This window comes from Saccopteryx bilineata, chromosome 12 (genome assembly GCF_036850765.1).
Source record: "Saccopteryx bilineata isolate mSacBil1 chromosome 12, mSacBil1_pri_phased_curated, whole genome shotgun sequence".
Taxonomy (NCBI): Eukaryota; Metazoa; Chordata; class Mammalia; order Chiroptera; family Emballonuridae; genus Saccopteryx; species Saccopteryx bilineata.
The window spans coordinates 5749160-5768023 of NC_089501.1; the positions used below are offsets into that span (position 1 = coordinate 5749160).

The following is an 18864-nucleotide window of genomic DNA, read 5'->3' on the forward strand; positions in this document are numbered from 1 at the left end:
AAAAAAAAAAAAAAGCGCTCTGTCTCCACTCCTGACCTGGGCCGTGCTCCCTCTGCGGGAGCCAGACTCACTTATGGCACAGAGGTGTTTTCCTTCTCTCCTTGTTTGGTGGTTTGTTTGCTGCCAGTAAGTACAGTTTTGTGATTTGGGGTTTTTTAATTTTTTATTTCTCCAACAGCAGTCAGTACGGGAGAAGAGGAGCTCGTGAAGACTCCCAGACTCCAGCCTGATTGCTCAGCCCGAGAGTCACGCCGGTCCCCTTGCTGATAGCAGGAAGGCACCTCCCTTCTGACCTCTGACAGTGTGCATTTGTACCTCAGCTGGCCTTGTGGGACATTCCCCTAGCCAGGACACTGTCCTCCTTGGCACAGTGGGAGAATATCTAATCTCCTGACCCTGGTCGCTGGGTGGGCATCTGAGAACCCTTCAGGAGTTCTGATAAAATACAGTCACCATGGAGCAAAGATGGCCCGGGCGCTGGGGATGGCTCCTTGGCCTCTGCCCCAGGCGCTAGAGTGGCTCTGGTCGCGGCAGAGCGACGCCCCAGAGGGGCAGAGCATCGCCCCCTGGTGGGCAGAGCGTTGCCCCTGGTGGGCGTGCCGGGTGGATCCTGGTCGGGCGCATGCGGGAGTCTGTCTGACTGTCTCTCCCCGTTTCCAGCTTCAGAAAAATACAAAAAAACAACAACAAAACAAAACAAAAAAAAAACAGTCACCGGACTTATTTTCAAGGGTCAGTTGGTCAGGTGCTAGGCCTGGGCACTAGCATCTCCAAACTCTTCATGGGATCCTTACGGGCAGTGGTGCTGCCATAATTTAACAACCAGTTTTCTGCCCTAATGACCGTTTTAAGTATAAAAAATGATATACCAACAGGTAGTTAAAAGAGGTACATAAAACTAGATTATGTTATAAGAAAGAGTTTTAAAATATGAATTAAAATAGTAAATAATACTCATAATATGTCGGGGGAATTTTGGGAGTAACACAAAGTTGAAACAAATGACAGATTGTCACCCTGGTTGTTTGGCACTTTTTCTCTTTATGTTATATGCTTGTTTACTGGAGCAACAAATGCAAGGGAATTAAAATGTAATATTTCATCAAAGGTATAATGAGTTTTATGAAATGAATAAGTAAATATTACAAGCATAGTTCTATCAAATTTTTTTTACCTATGAATGAAATAAACATTACTACAGGTGCTTAGATCACAGTGTTGTACAGATGAACGTTAAAAAAGAATAAGGGCAGCTGCCCAGGTGCCCACCTTAGAGAGAACCCTGATTACAAGTGCCATTTTAGCAACCGGTTCACTGAACTCAACAAAAAATTAGGTATCGGTTCTGCCAAACCAATGAGAACTGGCTGAGTCCCACCACAGCTACGGGAAGCCTGGCCTGAGAGCCGGGGAACTAGCTGAGAGGCAGGACTGATAAGGGGTTGCCTCTTCTTGCCTATAGCATCAAAATTTCTACAAGGCTCTGAGTAGGACAGGAGGTTGGATAAGGTAACCTCTCCCCTGGAGAGTCAGTGACTCAGTGAACGATGCTGCTTTGAGCCCAGGAGATTTAGTGGGGGGAAGAAAATCTTTCTCCAACAAGAAGCCAATTGCTTCTTTAAAAGACATTACAATCTAGTAATTTTAATAAACCACTTTGTCTCTGTGGGGAGATTTAAAACAAAAAACAAACAAACAAAAAAAAATCCAGTTATTACATTGGCAGTAATAAATAAGAGCCAAGTACAGAAAGTAAAATAGAAATTAGTGGCCCTAATTTCAGTCTTTCTTCTTTTACTTGTAATGTGGTTTTCTAAGAAATTGTTCCACATCTTTGTCAGATAGCCTCACGTCTGGCCTCTGAATTTGCTCTGAAAATCAGCCCGTGGGAACGGGAGGCACGGCAGGCTAGGTTGTGTTCCTCAGATCAGGACAGAGGGCTCCCTCAGGCTGAGCTTCAGAGGGCACAGTGCTGGCCCAAGCCCCACCTTACTTCTCCCTAAGGGCCAGGAGTCCATGGGGTTAAGAAGATGTGCCTGCTCAGAGCTAATGAGCCTTTGCCTTCTGGGTTAGGAACTGGGTGTGCACGGTCCAGTATCCCCAGTATTCCACAGCATGTGGAATGAATATTTGTGTCCCCCAAAGTCATATGCTGAAACTCTAATCTCCAGTATGATAATTTCGGGACGTGGGGTCTTTGGGAGGTAATTAATTAGCTGTCATGATGGGGTTAGTGTTCTTATGAGAAGAGACATGAGGGATCTGTCTGCATTGTGTGAGGACACAGCAAGAAGCTGGCCATCTGTAAACCAGGAAGAGAGCCCTCACCAGACAATAAACAGGCTGGCACCTTAATCTTGGACAGAAGTGTGAAAAATAAATGTTTCTTATCTGAGCCACCCAGTCCATGGTATTCTGTTGCAGCTGCATGCTCTCTGCTGGGCTGGGGGGGGGGCTCTTCCCCAAGCCACTGTTGAAAGCTGTGCTGCTGCTTGTGTCCCTGGCCTGAAGGGCTGGCAGAGGGTGACTGTTTGCAGGGACTGGAAGTGCAGGCTGAGGCATCCACACTGTGGGAGACGGAGCCAAGGGCGGGACACCGAGGACGGAGGAGCCACAGGCTGGCCTCGCCGTCCCACCACATCCAGACGTAGCACTGAGACCCTAAATTTCCTTCCAAGACATTATGAAGATATAGTTGTCAAAGTAGGAGATAAAACACGCTTTACTTGGTGACTTACTAGTTTGATTTTTAACTTCCAGAGAGTTAGAACTCTGGGGGGTGGGCCTTCCTTTGTGCCCCTGTGTGGCGGTTCATAGCAATGCTTTGGTATCTACAGCAACATGTGCAAAAGACACAACAGAGTCACCACACATCAAGAGCCTTTCTGCTGCATAAAATACAGTATATACATGAAGAACATGGATTGAGAGATCATTTTTATTTGTCTAGTGCTTCTCGTCATCCCGATTCAATTTTCACTGCTTGACTTGGAAATGCCTTGCGCTCTAACCTATGAAAGGCAGTCACTTTATGAGCCATGTGCCGGTAATAAAACTCCTACAGCAGTCTGCTGAACAGTCAGGGGAATAGTAACAAGAAAATAATTTCTTCTTTAGTAGAAAAACAATTCTACAAGCACCTGCTTCCTAGCTCGCAGTTAGTCATTCTCCCTTGGAGTCCCGGTAGGGGCGTTTCAGGGTACTTGTGGAAAGTTGTTTTATCCCTGTCTTCTCCATTCGGTTCAGAGCTCCTCAAAAGCAGACATTGCACCTTCTTTCTCTTTAGATTTACAGCCCCCAGCACCCCCCCCAACAGTTAATGAGTATTATGTTGTGGTATAATAAATAATATATCTTTGGTCTTTGTCCCTGGTTCCTGGCACCATTGCTCCTAAAACCCTTGGAATTTTCTGAGTGATTAGGAGGGGCTTTTGTCTGCTAATGAGCTGACTTAAGGTGGATGAGAAGCTGGATAGTTTCAGGATGAGGGCCTGTGGTGGGAGAAACCATCTGCATTAGGGGGCTGGAGAATAGATGCCATGATTTAATCAACCATGTCTAGGTTATGAACTCTTTTTCTTTTTTGGTAAAAAAGATTTTATTGCTACAAAGGGAAACATGGTCACAAAAAGCCTTGCAGCATATCTTAACGCAAATTACTATTCAATGTCCGATGCGGTAAAAAAAATACACAGGGCACAAAATACTTGCCCAATTTATCTCTTCCAGGGTAAGTATTCAAAACATTAATGCACACTTGAATATATACTCCCAAGAGCAGCATTTAAGTTCAAATGATTAGAATAGATATACTAACAATACACATTTGTTATCCTAACACAATGAAGTAATAAAAATTAAGCTTAAAAAGTATACAATTTAATGAATCTAAGTTTGGTAGCTATAAAAACTAAACTAATACCTTCATTTTATTAAAACAAATGCCAAAATTTTAGAAATTATATAAAACAAATTTTAATGTGTGGAATGCATGCAACATGGGTGTTAATTCTCATATTTTAAACTATTAAAATTCTTACCCTTTTCCACATTAGGACAGAAATTTAAAGCTTGTTTTAAATCTAATACCTTATATTTAATTTTCTCCAGGTTGGTCAACAGGGCTGACTTGCTCTTCCTTTGCTTCTTCTTTATGAAGTTTTGATTAAAACTCTGAGAAAATGACTTGGCATGGGACGTGGACCCCATTTCTCAATAAAAGGAATGTTAAAGTTCCACAGACAGAATTTTTAATATTTAATAAATTAAAGTAAAGTCTGCCCTTAAAGTCAATTCTTGCATTATACTTTTTTATTTTCAGATTTTCTCTACTCATTTTTAGAGTGAGAAAAGAGAGGAGAGAGAGAGCGAGAAGGGAGGAGGAGCAGGAAGCATCAACTTACATATGTGCTTTAACCAGGCAAGCCCAGGGTTTCGAACCGGTGACCTCAGCATTCTAGGTCGACACTTTATCCACTGCATCACCACAAGTCAGACACGTTATACTTTTTCTTAATTATTAGTATACATATGTGGTATCTCCTCTCCAACAACAAATATGATGTGCCGTCACCAATCAATTGTCCATTTCTCTGACAGCAATTTTATGTCCACTATTCAATTCAGTCTGACCCTGAGTACCCAGAGTTAGCACAGACCTGAATGAAAGGCTCAGTCCCACACGACTGCCACTCACTTAGATGCCAGTTGCAACACCAGAGACCTGGGGCTTCCCGCACTTCTGTCCAACTTGGCTACATATTTGGGAGTTCTCTTTAACCTCTTACAGGTTTGCTACTTTGCTAGAATGACTCAGAGAACTCAGGAAAGCACTTTACCTACACTTTCTGGTTTGTTAAGGAACCGCTAGAGGAAGGAGACGCAGAGCAAAGCGTCAGTGTTGGGGAGGCACAGAGCTTGCATGCCCTCTCTGGGAGCATCGTCTTCCCAGTGCACCACCGTGCTCACCAGCCCAGAAGCTCCCCTTACTCCCAACCCACAGGAGAAACACTCACACTATCTTGCTGCTGTCCTGTCTGCACAGGTGTGAGCCAGGCAGCCTGAGCCTGACTTCCTTCGTGGTATCCACTTGGCCATAGCATCTCATGCCCATTATCACACCAGATGACATGGTTGGGACAAGAGCTAGAGGATCCTTCTCTCTTTTTTTTTTTTAATTTTAATTGAAATGTTAGGCTCATTTACATTTTTTTTACAGTGACAGAGAGAGAGTCAGAGAGAGGGATAGATAGGGACAGACAGACAGGAACGAAGAGAGTTGAGAAGTATCAATCATCAGTTTTTTGTTGTGACACTTTAGTTGTTCATTGATTGCTTTCTCATATGTGCCATGACCATGGCCCTTCAGCAGACAGAGTAACCCCTTGCTCAAGCCAGCTACCTTGGGTCTAAGCTGGTGAGTTTATTTTTTTTGCTCAAGCCAGATGAGCCTGTGCTCAAGCTGGCGACCTCGGGGTCTTGAACCTGGGTCCTCTGCATCCCAGTCCAACACTCTATCCACTGCGCCACCGCCTGGTCAGGCAAGGATCCCTCTCTTTGTGGTGCCCTCTCTGACCAGATCCTCTTCTGCTCAGTCAGGATAGAACACAGATGAGCAATTGCACTCTAAGCAAATGTTCACAGGCTGAGACACCTGTCTCTCCTCACAAGCCCGACAGTCCATCTGGATGAGGGGCTAAGGGAGCACTCCCCTAGGTCAGGGGCTCCTCATCCAAAGTCTTCTCCAATTTCCACATCTTGGGCTTATTACAACTGGTGGGGCTGGGGGGTGAGCAGAGCCCTGTGGGGATGGGTCTGTGAGTCTATAGGATGAAGGGACAACAGAGCCTCAGCTTCTCAGCTTTGGCTTTTATCCCAATAATCAGACAAGAAAAAATTCCATTTAAAATTCTCTCATAGTAATTGTTAAATAATCATAGTATATTCTCTATGAAGGAATAAAATGTAGCCATTCAAAATCTGAAGACTACCTAATGAGAAACATTTATTGATATGCATAATTTATTGACATATATTTAATGAGATATTGTTAAATGAAGAACTCAATCCTCAAAACCACATAATTACATGTTTTTAAAATACATAGTATTTATATTTATAGACGCATTAGAACATTCACCACACCATTGTTTTCCCAAAAGGATGGAATTATAGGTAATTTTTTTTTCTTCTCTGTAGTTTTTGGGGGGTTTTCACATGCAACTTTGATAAGTACAATTTTTTTCTGAAAAATAAAATTAAATGTTAATCTCCCTCTTGGCCACATCCTTCTGCAAATGTTCTTTTTCTTTATTAACATTTTAGTTTTCAGTACCGAAGGAGCTGTTATTCAAAGCAAGTGAAGGAACAGAAATAAGCCCCCAGGCTCTGGTGCTGAGATCTCAGCAGCCAGCGAGAGCACACACTAGCAGGACCTGCCTCGGCAGAGATTAGCGGGGCCAGAGGGCAGCCGCACCAGCAGGTGTCTCAGGAAAAGTGCCTGGGACAGAGGTGAGTATCTGGGTTGCACACTGGAATCTCCTGGGATGCTTTTAAAACAACTGACGCCAGGACAGCCCGAGTTAAAATCTGGAGTGTTTCCAACATGCAGCCAAGGTTAAGAACCCCTGCCCAAGTGTGGGAGCCTCACCTGCAAGCCTGTCTCCCACATCATCCAGGCACCTTCTCCAGAGCTTCAAACATCTTCTCCTATGTCAATTGTCTGAAAGCATTTGGTTACAAATGTAGTTTCCAAAGTTATAACTAAACTAGGAGGCAGGAAGATAAATGATTTTAGGTCATGTATTGAATTGAATAGTGTCCCCAAAGCATTCCTGTCAACCCATAACCTTAGAATGTGACCCTATTTAGAAATTGGATCTTGGCCCTGGCTGGTTGGCTCAGTGGTAGAGTGTCAGCCTGGCATGCGGGAGTCCCTGGTTTGATTCCCGGCCACGGCACACAGGAGAAGCGCCCATCTGCTTCTCCACCCCTCCCCCTCTCCTTCCTCTCTGTCTCTCTCTTCCCCTCCTGCAGCCAAGGCTCCATTGGAGCAAAGTTGACCCAGGTGCTGAGGATGGCTCTATGGCCTCTGCCTCAGGTGCTAGAATGGCTCTGGTTGCAACAGAGCAGTGCCCCAGATGGGCAGAGCATCGCCCCCTGGTGGGCATGCCGGGTGGATCCTGGTCGGACACATATGGAAGTCTGTCTGACTGCCTCCCCATTTCTAACTTCAGAAAAAAAAAAAGAAAAGAAAAGAAATTGGGTCTTTGCAAATATAGTGCTCACAAAAATTAAGGGTTATCATATGAAGCAATAAGATATCCCCTAATTTTTGTGAGCAGTATATAATCAAGCTAAGATGAAGTTAGACTTCATTAGGATGGGCCCTAAAGCCAATAACTTAAAAGAGGAAAGAGGCTCAGAGACACACAGTAGGAAGAAGTCTATGTGAGGACGGAGGCAGAAATTGAGATGAACAGCGACCAGGACTGCCAAGGACTGCCGGCTGGCTCCGGAAGGCAAGAGAGAGGCAGGAGAGAGGCAGGAGATGGAGCCTCCCTCGCAGCCTCCGGAAAGAGCCAGCCCTGCTGACACCTTCACCTTGGACTTCTGGCCTCCTGAACTGTGAGAGCCAAACACTCAGCCTGTTGTTCTGAGCTACCCAGATTGTGGTCGTCTGACTCAGCAGCCCCAGGAAAGCAGGCAGGCTTTTCCAGAAGTTTCCCTGTTACATCTCTAAGAGGCAAGGTCTCACCCCAGCACAGCTGTTTCCTGGACCTCAGAGATTTCTCCCCTACCTGCCTAGTGTTCTCTGTAAGCAGAGAAAAAAAATGCTTCTTTGATAACACATGTCAATTTTCTTTCAATTATATGCAAGCACAGGAGCTATTTGGTTTGCACGGTGGGAAAACAATCCCACTTTACGTTTTGTTCTGCTGCTTTTCCCTGTTCAGTCAGGAGACTTTTCTTATTAGACTCACTCACCTGGTAACTAATGAGAATTGCCAGCTTTTGAAAAGCAATTACTTCTAAGTAAAACAAGCACTTCTCTGAACAAGTCAGAAAAAGGCTGGACATGCTGTAAACAAGGTATAAACAAGGTACAGCAGGAGAGGGGCTCTGCTGTCTGCTGCAACCTTGAGACAGTGCTTTCATGAGCACCATCTGTACGGGAGAACGGGTGACCGACCAGTGAGGCCATAACTGGTCATTTATCTTATTCTCCAGCTTCCCAATGGGTAGTAGCAACCATGTAAATTAAGTTCCATTCAACTGAATAAATAACTATCGCATGCCCTCTATGCTAGGGGTTGGAGATGCTAGGAGACCACTGCCCTCGGGAAAACCACGGACCACAAAGAAGGCAGAGAAGTAATAATGGATCAGAGCCTAAGTGTGATGCAGGGGCACCTACCCTCTGAAGTGGTGGCCTTACGTGACTTGCCAATTAAACATTGTGAATGGAACATGAATGTATTTCTCTGCTCCCTCCTGGAAATGCACTAAAATGAAAGCAGTAGGGGAAAAGGCATAAACTGAAAAAGGCAAAGAGAGTTGAGGAAGAGACTGCAACAAATGAGAAAGGTCACTGGGTTTGGTAGGAATGAAAAATAGAGGAAGAAGAGGAACAGAGAACTCTGACTACAAAGTGTCTACAGGAAAACAGGAAACACCTGAACTATGGAGGTGGTGGTGGGTATGAGGTAAAAAATAAGAGATTTGGTTGTGATTTATTTTAAGAAGAAATTAGATCCCAGGTTTCTAGCCCATCCGGAGCAGCTAAGGGGCCACCCCTCCGCACCCAAGTAGCAGATTCATTGTTGGAGAGCAGGTCAAGAAGGGCTCCAGTCAGAGCAGAGAGGGGGCAAAATGCTGTCCTGAGAGTGAAACTGACATCTAAACCAGGAGGCTCTGAAACCCCTGCCTCCATCCCCTACTCCTGGGGGGTGACACCAGGTATACAGTCCTCAGACTACTGGGTTCTTTCTGGCCCCCCAAAAAGGATATGCAGATAAGGACGGAGTTTCTGGGGGAAAAAGAGGGGGAGGCCAAGAACTTCGAATTTTTGATGAATTATCCTACAGATCCCTACCCTAAACATTACACATAGATGGACAAACTCCTTCTCCGTGGATACATAGAGTTTCAATCAACCTTTTAGTGTCTAATGAACAGTTCAAGTATCCTCAGACATTTGAAGAAAGTTTTTAACATGGAAAATAGAAATCAAAGTAAGTGAATAGCAAAAAGCTTAGAAGAAATAGAAAACTAAAAACAAAACAAAAATCCTATAGTGAATAGCCTTGGAGAGAATGCATTTCCAAACCAAGAAGAGCCTGCTATTAAAAAGGAACGGTATTCACGATAGCCAAGAAGTAAAAATGAAGTTCACAAACAGATAACTAGATAAAGGAAATGTGGTATATACTATACACAATGGACTAGTACCCGGGCTTAAACAAGAAGAAAATCCTGTCACACATGATATGTGGATGAACCTTGAAGACACCATCTTAAATGAAATAAACCAATCACAGGACAAATATTGCGCGATTCCACTTTTATGAAATATCTAAAGTAGTCAAACTCATAGGGGCAGACCGCAGAGTGATGGTTGACAGAACTTGGAAGGAGGGGGAAATGGGAGAACTCGTTCAATGAATATAGAGTTTGTCATGCAAGATGAAAAAATTTTTAAAGATTTTCTGTACAATGTGCATATAGTTAACAATACTGTATGGAATACTTACAATTTTTTTTTTAAGAGAGTAGGTTTTATGTTATGTGTTCGTTACCACAATTTAAAAAATGCAAAACTCAACTCTGGCCCATATTGGCTATGTGACCTTGAATTACTTACTTTGCCCTTCTGAATCTTTGTTTTCTTATCATCGTAGAGTGAGGATAAACAGCTACCTTGCTGAGGTGCTTTGAGGATTCAAGTACACAATGCATTTAAAGCACTAGCTAGCAGGAGGAAAGAACAACAAAAAGAAAGGTTGGAAGAATAATATAAAGTTCATGGACGTTAAAAATGTAACAGCAGACTGACTGATGGTAGCACAGTAGATAGAACATCAACCTGGGATGCTGAGTCCCCAGGTTCAAACCCCGAGGGCACTGGCTTGAGCATGGGCTCCTCTGGTTTGGGCGCAGGTTCACCAGCTTCAGCTCAAGATCATCAGTATAATCCCGGGGTCACTGGCTTGATCCCAAAGGTCGCTGGCTTGAAGCCCAAGGTCACTGGCTTGGGCCTAAGGTCCCTGGCTTGAGCAAGGGGTCACTGCCTCGACTTGAACCCCCCCACCCCCGTCAAGGCACTTAGGAGAAGCAATCAATGAATGACTAAGTTGACGCAGCTATAAATTGAGGCTTCTCATCTTTTTTTTCACCTTCTCTTTCTCTCCTTTGCTGTCTCTTTGCCTCTCTCTCTCAAAATTTTTTTTTTAAAAATAAAAAATAAAAAATAAATGCCAACAGAACTCTCTGTTATTTATTACTGACAGGTTGCTGGCCTGCAGCAAATATTTGACTGCATGAAGTCCTTTTGCCAGATTAGGTCAGCGTCCAGGGCACTGTCTCCTCATCTCACTTGGGCTTATGCCAAAGCTGTAAAATTGGTGCAGATACTGAGTCTTAACACTTCAAAGTGTAGACCTTTCAGTCAATACTGTAGTAGTTACTATGGGGACAAAGCCAAGAACACTAATTATTAGAGTTGGGTAAATCCCAAAGTAACAAAAGATGGTGTGACCATTGTAAGCCCATTGACTTAAAAGATAAAAATATTGTCGTTAAACTTGATCAAGATGTTGCTAATAATGCAAACAAAGAGGCTGGGGCTGGCACCACCACTGCTACTGCACTGGCTTGCTCTATGCCAAGGAAGGTTTTGAGAAGATTAGCAAAGGTGCTCAGCCACTGGAACTCAGGAGAGATGTGATGTTAGCTGTTGATACTGTAATTGCTGAATTTAAGAAGCAGTCTAAACCTGTGACAACCCCTGGAGAAATAGCTGGGGTTGCTACAATTTCTGCAAATGAAGATAGAATTGGCAGCATCATTTCAGATGGCATGAAAAAGTCTAGAAGAAAGGGCATCATCACCTTAAATAAAGGATGGAAAAACACTGAATGATGAATTAAAAACTATTAAGGTCTGAAGTTTGGTTAAGGTTATATTTCCTCATACTTTATTAATATAGTAAACAAACAAAAAAGTGAATTACAAGATGCCTATGTGCTATTGAGTGAAAAGAAAATCTCTACTGTCCAGTCCATTGTACCTGCTCTTGAAATTGCCGATGCTCACTATAAGCCCTCGGTCATAACTGCTGAAAGTGTTGATGGAGAAGCTCTAAGTACATACATTTTGATAAGTTAAAAGTTGGTCTTCAGATACAATATGAAGCAGTCAGAGCCCCAGGTTTTGATGAAAATAGAAAGAACCAGCTTAAAGACATGGCTATTACTACTGGTGGTGCAGTTTTTGGAGAAGAAAAAATGACTCAAAATACTGAAGATGTTCGGTGTCAGGACTTGGAGAGGTCATTGTGATCAAAGATGATGCTCCTTTTTTTTTTTTTTTTAACTAATGCGATTTAAAATTTTATTTCTCCAAATATTACAATTATAAATGTAAATAAAATGTGTTCAAGCCTTTGCATTTTCTCAAAATAGAAAAGTAATAACATTTTATTTTATTTATGATTTTAATCTATTGTGTTTACATAGATACAAGTGTCCCACCGAATATACCTCCACCTACCCTCGTGTTCCCCTCAGCCCCCCTTACCTCCTCCCCTCAATGCCTTCCCCCCTTCCCTCCAGGATTTGCTGTCCTGTTCTCTATAACGCTGTGTTATGTATATATAATTTATCAATCTCTTTCTCTTCTCTGATCCCATCTTCTCTTCCACTTTCCCTCTGACCACTTTTCCTCTGGTCCCTTTGATCCTGCCTCTGCCTCAGTTCCATTGCTCAGTTCACATTGTTCACTGAATTCCTCAAATGAGTGAAGTCATATGATATTTTTCTTTCTCTACCTGGTTTATTTCACTTAGCATGATAGTTTCCAGGTTCATTCATGTTGTTGCAAAAGGTAAGATTTCCTTCTTCCTCAGGGCTGTGTAGTATTCCATTGTGTATATGTACCAAAGCTTTTTAATCCACTCAATCACTGAAGGACACTGGGCTGTTTCCAGATCTTGGCTATTGTAAACAATGCTGCAATAAACATGGGGGTGCAAAGTTTGCTTTATATATTTACGTGCTCCTATATTAAGCTCATAGATATTTATGATGGTTATATATTCCTATTGGATTGCTCCCTTTATCATTATGTAGTGACTTTCTTTATCCTTTACTATAACTTTTGTTTTAAAGTCTATTTTGTCAGATATAAATATTGCTACCACAGCCTTTTATTTATTTCCATTTGCATAAAATATTTTTTTCCATCCCTTTACTTTCAGTCTATGTATATCTTTTGTTTTGAGGTGGGTCTCTTGTAGACAGAATATGTACAGTCCTGTTTTCTTATCCACACAGCTACCCTATGTCTTTTTTTAAAATTTTTTAAATTTATTTTTATTTTTTATTTATTCACTTTAGAGAGGAGAGAGAGAGAGACAGAGAGAGACCGGGGGAAGGAGCTGGAAGCATCAACTCCCATACGTGCCTTGACCAGGCAAGCCCAGGGTTTCGAACCGGCAACCTCAGCATTTCCAGGTTGATGCTTTATCCACTGCGCCACCACAGGTCAGGCCTACCCTATGTCTTTTGATTGGAGCATTTAATCCATTTATATTTAAGGTTATTATTGATATGTAGTTATTTATTGCCATTTTATTTTTTAAATTCACATTCCTCTTTTACTAGATTTTCTCCCCTTTGTTCTGTTTACAGCAGGCCCCTTAACATTTCTTGTAGCATCGGTTTGGTTGTAATGAATTCTTTGAGGTCTGTTTTTTGTTTTGTTTGGGAAGCTTTTTATTTCTCCTTCAATTTTAAATGATAGCCTTGCTGGATAGAGAAGTCTTGGTTGTAGGCTCTTGTTTTGCATTACTTTGAATATTTCTAGCCATTCACTTCTGACCTCTAATGTTTCTGTTGAGAAGTCAGATGTCGTCATCCTTATGGGGGCTCCTCTATAAGTAATTGACTGCTTTTCTCTTACAGCTTTTAGTATTCTTTTTATTATTTTTTATCTTTAATTTTTGTATTTTAATTATGATGTGTCTTAGTGTGGGCCTCTTTGGGTTCATCCTTAATGGGGCTCTCTGTGCTTCTTGAATTTGTGTGACTTTTTCCTTCATCAGTTTAGGGAAGTTTTCAGCTATGATTTCTTCAATTGGATTCTCTATCCTTTGATCTTTCTCTTCTCCTTCAGGAACCCCTATGATGTGGATGTTATTTCTCTTTATGTTGTCACAAAGCTCTCTTAGAGTTTCCTCAGACTTTTTGAGCCTCTTTTCTTTTTGCTGCTCTTCTTCCATGCTTCGTTTATCTTGTCCTCTAAATCGCTGATTCGATCCTCTGCTTCATTCAGCCTACTTTTAATTCCTTCTAGTGTGGTCTTCATTTCTGATATTGTATTTGTCATTTCTGAATGCTTCTTTTTTATTATTTCAATGTCCTTTTTTATACTTACTATCTCTTATTTAGGTGCTCATTATGTCCATCTATTGTTGTTTTAAGATCTTTGAGCATCCTAACAATTGTTATTTTAAACTCTGTATCCAGTAATTTGGTTATTTCCATCTCATTCAGATATTTTCCTGAGTCTTTCTCTTGTTGATTCATTTAGGTTGCATTTCTCTGCCTTCCTATTCTGTCTGTGTAAAAGAAGGATGTGGCCACAGGAGTCCAGTGGGTATTGGCCTCGGTGTTACCTAGGTGTACAGGCGTTGCTTGTGCCAGCCCTCCTCTGTGGTCGCTGTGGCTTCCATCTCACCTTCACAGGCTGGACTGCGTTTGTAGGCCTGGGCTGCAAGCCTTGGCCAGCCCCCAGCCTCCACCCCACCCCTTATGGCGGGGTTGCGCTCATACCCAGTCACACACTTCAGCGGGTTTCCTGGATTCTGCCTTGCCCTCGCGGGTCTGACTGCTTTTGTGTACCCCATCCACAGCTGCAGCTGGTCCCCTGCTTCAGCCTCTGCCGATGGGACTGTGCTCCCATGTCCCGCTGCTGCCCGCCCTCCAGCGAGCACTCAGCAGTGGTGGTGGTGGGTGGCGGCAATATAGCTCAGACCTCAGCACTCAATAGTGTACTCCTGATGGCTCTCTGCTTCTATGTGATTCTTTGCTCTGACTGCAGCAGGACAGCTTCTGTTTGGCTGGTGACTTGTTTCCCTTTGCTGGTATTGCTAGTTCCAGAAAAAATATTCACTTTAGATTTGGGGAGTGACTCAGCCCAGGGGTTAGGGTGGCTGTCCCTCAAAGTGTTTCTCCCTGTGCCTCCTAGATTACACTCTCTTCCTGCTACTCCGGTCCTCTCAGTTCAATCCATCCCCCGGATCCCCAGGTGAGTGCTTATGAAAAAGGTTTTTTCCGTGGTCCCTTTAAGATGAATCCTGAGACTGAGAAAGCTGTCTCTTTCTCACAGACAGTATCCTGGCTTATTTCGCAGCTAAATACTGTCTGTATGCCTCTTTAGGCTCTGAGGCTGCAGGCTGGGGCTTTGGACCTGGGGCCCAGGACCCTCCCCTCTCTGGGAAACTCCCCTTCCACCATGTGAGTCCCTCCAGGCTGCTGCTCACTCCCGGGAGCTGGGAAGCCCTCTCTGTGTTTCCGCTTTTCCTACCAGTCTCAGTGTGGCTTTTTCGGTAATCTTTGGTCATAGATTCCTCTTGGTTTAGCCCAAAATTGGTTTTTCTAGAGGATTGTTCTTAAATTAAGTTGTAATTCACTTTGGTTCTGGGAGGTGGAAGTTGGTACATCCGCTTACTCCATCGCCATCTTGCCACCCCCAAAAATGATGCTCTTGAAAGAAAAAGGTGACGAGGCTCAAATTGGATAAGGTATTCAAGAAATCATTGAGTGGTTAGCTATAACAAGTGGTAAAATGAAAAGGAAAAACTAAATGAACATCTGGTAAAACCCTCAAACGGAGTAGCTGTGCCGAAGGTTGGTAGGACAAGTGACGTTGAAGTGAGTGAAAAGAAAGAGAGTAAAAGCTGCCCTCAATTCTGCATGAGAGTCTGTTGAAGGAGACTCTCCTTTGTTCTGGGAGGGGTTATGCCTTGTTTTGGTGAATTCCAGCCTTGGATTCAGTAATTCCAGCTAATAAAGATACCAACAAGTAGTATAGAAATTATATATTTTTTAAAAGATTCTAAATCTCTGCAATGAGTATTGTGAAGAATGCAGATATTAGGGGGTCATTGATAATTGAGAAAATTATGCCAAGCTCCTCAGAAATTGGGTATGACACTATACTATACTTAGAGATCTTGTGAATATGGTAGAAAAAGGGATCATTGATCCAACTACGGTTCTAAGAACTGCTTTACTGGATGCTGCTGGAGTGATATGTTAATGAATTGTAGTCGCAGAAATCCCAGAAGAAGAGAGAGACTGTGGAATGGGTGGCTTGTGTAGAATGGGAGGTGATAAGAGAGGCGACATGTTCTAATCTCTGGAACAGTGCTTTCCTGTTGTTAATGAGAACTGTGAGAAAAGCTCAGGGAGTGCTCCTCCCCCAAACTTCTGAGAAGTCAGTTGAAAGAAATAACTGAAGAAAAGGTTGACTAATTTTTAAGAAAATTACTATAACCATCAGTTGCTAGTTTCAGTTGACAACATACAATGGTTTATGGCTGTCATTTTGTATTTTTTAATAAAAACACATTTGTACACTCTTGATAACAGAGTAAGAGGCAGGTACTGTTCTCAACCTAAATCACTGAGGCATTTTTACTACTATTCTGCTAGAGTCAAGATTTAGTATTTCCCATCACTTGAGAAGTTAAGAAGCAGCTTTTCTGCAGAGAATAAGAATAATTGTGTACAAAGTAGGGAAATATCCAATTATGTGACAACTTTTGTGTAATAAATTTTATTTAAAGTTTAAAAATATGATAGCAGAAATAAATATTGGAGTAAGTGGTGATTTAATCACATGGAAAATGGCATTCAGAGTTTTACAATTCTTTTTTTGAATTTTTTAAAAACAATTTTAAGTAGAAGAGGTTTATTTTTTTCCTTTTTAATTGAATTTATAGGGGTGACATTGGTTAACAAAATTATATAGGTTTCAGATGTACAGTTTTATAATACATCATCTGTATATTGTATTGTGTCAAGTCTCCTAAGTTACAGTTCTGTTGGACAATTTATAAAGAATTCATTATAGTGACATAAAAATATAAGCTGAAAAATGTTTATTAATATCTATGGGAAAGGCCCTGGCCAATTGGCTCAGTGGTAGAGCGTCGGCCTGGCGTGCAGAAGTCCCGGGTTCAATTCCCAGCCAGGGCACACAGGAGAAGCGCCCATTTGCTTCTCCACCCCTCTCTCTCTCTCCTTCCTCTCTGTCTCTCTCTTCCCCTCCCGCAGCCAAGGCTCCATTGGAGCAAAGATGGCCCGGGCGCTGGGGATGGCTCCTTGGCCTCTGCCCCAGGCGCTAGAGTGGCTCTGGTTGCAACAGAGCGATGCCCTGGAGGGGCAGAGCATCGACCCCTGGTGGGCAGAGCGTTGCCCCTGGTGGGAGTGCCAGGTGGATCCCGGTCAGGCATATGCGGGAGTCTGTCTGACTGTCTCTCCCCGTTTCCAGCTTCAGAAAAATACAATATATATATATATATATATATATATGGAAATAAAGTTGTACAAGGAAAGAAATGGAACTTTATCATAGTATTTGGCTTGGCAGTGGATGACAATTTAATAATCAAAATAATGTAAACACTTAATACTAACTGAAAACGGAATACACTAAACGGTGAGGTTGGAAGGAGGAAAAGTAGTGGTGGAGTATAAGAGTGCTAAGTCCTCCTAATAGAAAGTCAATGTCTAATGCATAAAACTGATAACTCAGGGAATAGTAGTTTAAAAATTACTTAGCTCTGAATGGGTCTCCAATCCATAAGAAACAATTGAAAGAGTTGAGAATTTTTTTTCCTGGGGAGCTGGACTCAGGTTACAGATTTGAGGAGAGTCGAATTATAAGCTCTGTAGTATCATCTGACTTTTTAAATTATCTATGTCTGACTTGGTAAAGAGAAATAAAACAGAGAACTTCTTAATAAAAGGAGATAGTACTGAGGAACACATAATTAACTTTATTTGGAACATATTCAGTGTATTAGCTCAAGCTGCATAACAGAATACTAAAGACTCAGTGGCTTGAATGACTAATATTTATTTTCTCACTTTCTGGAGGCTGTAAGTTGGAGATCAAGATGCCAGCATGGCCGGTGTCTGGTGAGGCCTCTCTTCCTGGTCTGTAGATGGCTGCCTTCTCACTGTGTCCTCAGATGACCTCTTCTTTGTACATGATCAGGGAGAGAAAAAACAAGAGAGCAAGCTCTCTGGTGTCTCCTGTTATAAGGACACTAATCCCATCATGAGGGCCCCACCTCCATGACCTCATCTAACCCTATGGACCATCACCAAAAACCGTTATTTCAGCATTCAGGCTTAAACATGAATTCTGTGCATGTGTGTGCATGGGAGGAGGGCAGGAACACAATTCAGTGGATCGCACTCAGTAAAGACTTCTTAGAAGATGTGACATTTCAACTGGTACTAAAAGTAGGCAAACAGAAAAGGGAAGATTTTCAGAGAGGGAGGGAAGAAAAAGGTACAAGGGCCTGGCGTGTGCCTCTTTCCACTCATGGCTTTCATACTGCGGGAGGGATTTTCTTAAATAGAAACCTAGACATTCTTTGCCTCTTTTCTAAGTTTTTTTTTTCCTAGGTTTTTTTTTTCCCTTCTTTTCCAAGTGAGAGTAAGGGAAATAGAGAAACAGACTCCTGCATGCACCCCCATTGGGATCCACCCGGAAACTCAGCCCGGGCCGATGCTCTGCCCATCTGGGGCCCTGCTTGCAACTGAGCTATTTTTAGCTCCTGAGGCAGAGGCTCCAAGGAGCCATCCTCAGTGCCTGGGCCAGTGCGCTCAAACCAAGCCATGGCTGCCGGAGGGGGAAGAGATAGAGAGAAAGAGAGAAGGAAGAATGGGAGAGGTAGAGAAGCAGATGGTCACTTCTCCTGTGTGTCCTGACCAGGAATCAGACCCAGGGTATCCACATGCCGGGATGACGATGAGGAACCTACCAGGGCCTCTTTTCCTCTTTTCCTCATAACTTCTGGGGAGATAAAGTCTCCTCTCCCCATCTAACTTGTGCTGGGGAGCCACATTTCCTGTGAGCTGAGCTGTGCCGGTGGAGATAGCTTGACCCTGTCCAGAGCTGTCCCCAGTCTGCTGGCTGACAGACCCGAACTGCATCCTCCAGCTTAGCCTCACTTAGCAATAGATAGGTATTTATATCTTGATCTGCCACTTCTTTTATTTCCTCATTCTTTTATAGAGTTGTAAAATGTCTCAGTCATTAGAGAGACAAAGGCTCCTCGAGACAGTACCCAGCTCATCACCGAAAGGACATCCAGTGATCTTTTATGCCTATTTCCATATCTCTGACAGTTTTTCCTAACAGTATTTGCTAATTTTTTGTCCCCAGAATTCTGCACAGGAGAATTAACTCCTGTTAGAAATTACACATTCTGATTTACAATACTGGCTCAATAGATTAGCAAAGATGAGAAATTGAATAAGGCAAGAAGCAGACTTAATTTTTAAAAACAATAGCTGTGTTGTGTTACCTCCAGTTTCTCCTCTGGTATTTACTAAAATGTTTACA

General features: G+C 42.7%; 1 pseudogene; it reads left to right on the forward strand.

Annotated features, from left to right (window-relative positions):
• Nucleotides 1-4921: 4921 nt before the first annotated feature.
• LOC136316434 (60 kDa heat shock protein, mitochondrial pseudogene) lies at nucleotides 4922-15636 on the forward strand (annotated as a pseudogene).
• The last annotated feature ends 3228 nt before the right edge of the window (nucleotides 15637-18864 follow it).